Below are 1,685 nucleotides of genomic sequence, written 5' to 3' on the forward strand. Positions count from 1 at the left end.
AAAAAGAAAGAAAATGTTACAGATATAGTTGAAGTACCCACACAACTAGAATTATTTTACTAACATCCTCTGCTTTTATTTAAAAAAAATTTTTTTTTTTTTTTGAGACGGAGTCTTGCTCTGTCACCCAGGCTGGAGTGCAGTGGCGCGATCTCGGCTCACTGCAACCTCCACCTCCCAGGTTCAAGCAATTCTCCTGCCTCAGCCTCCCAAGTAGCTGGGATTACTGCTTGCCACCACACTCAGCTAATTTTTGTATTTTTAGTAGAGACGGAGTTTCACCATGTTGTCCAGGCTGGTCTCAAACTCCTGATCTCAAGTGACCCACCTGTCTCGGCCTCCCAAAGTGCTGGGATTACAGGTGTGAGCTGCTGTGACCCGCCATCCTCTGCTTTTACTAGCAGCTTTGAAAGATGACCCTCAATGAACCCTGTCTTCTGGTATTCATGCCCTTGTGTCATCCCCCTCCCCCGACTGTGGCTGGACTTAGCGACTTGCTTCTAATGAATAAAATATGACAAAAGTTGTGGGATGTCAGTTCTGTAATTAGGTTGCAAAAGACTTTGACTTCCATCCTGCCAGCACTCTCACTCGTTCATTCTGATGAAGCCTGCTGCCACGTTGTGAGATGCTCTATGGGGTGGCCCACATGGCAAGGAATCAAGGGAAGCCTCTAGCCAACACCCTGTGAAGAACTGAGTCCTTCGTCCGACAGCCTACAAAGAGCCAAATCCTGACAACAACCATGTGAGTGAACTTGGAAGCAGATCCTCCTGGTTAAGTCTTCAGGTAAGACTGAACCCCTGGCTGACACCTTGATTGCAGCCTTGGAAGAAACCCTGAAACAAAAGACTCAGCGAAGCCATGTCTGGATTATGTTTTGAGCTCCTGAATTTTGGGGTAATTTGTTAATTTGTTATGCAATATGAACTAATATACCTTCCAAGAAGTAACCACTGTCCTAAATGTGCTGTTTATCATTCTCATACATGTGTGTGTGTGTCTATATATATATATATATATTTGTATGATCATTCCCATGCATGTGTATATATATAAATTGATTAAATGTTTTTATTCCGGTCTGCCATGGAAGAAGCATATATAAGTTGTATTAAATGTTTTAAAAATCCATATAAGTGCCATTACAATATTTGTATCCCTCTGGAACTAGCTTTTCCCTTATTCATTTTTCTACTGCCACCACTCAATCTTTGCTCTTCCAAGAGGTCTTTCTCTCACAGCCCCTGTGACTTCTAGTCTCCTCCCCAGCCCAGCCTTTGGTGTTCTATTCAGTTTATGTGCAACAGTCCCAAGCCATTGAATTAAGCCTGGTCATACCTTAAACGAAGCTCAGCTTCTTCCCATATTGCTCTCTAAACCAAAATCTGGGCCTAGGCTCTTTAATATTACATGGGCTTCTAGGCTTATCTGGATCATCACTTTGGTTTTCTTTGATAATGCTGCTTTCCATAGCAGTGTGCATGTTAAAGTTTAAGTGTACAGGAATTACTTGTGGATCTTGTTAAAGTGCGATTGTGATTCACTAGGTCTGCAGAGGGCCTGAGACTCTGCATTTCCAAAACACTTTCAGGTGTTGCTGATGCTGCTGATACGTGGACCACATATTTAGTAGCAAGGTTCTAGAAGATAGACATCCATCTCTGTCTTTGCAGAAATTGTTT

Source organism: Pan paniscus, chromosome X (assembly GCF_029289425.2).
Source record: "Pan paniscus chromosome X, NHGRI_mPanPan1-v2.0_pri, whole genome shotgun sequence".
Taxonomy (NCBI): domain Eukaryota; kingdom Metazoa; phylum Chordata; class Mammalia; order Primates; family Hominidae; genus Pan; species Pan paniscus.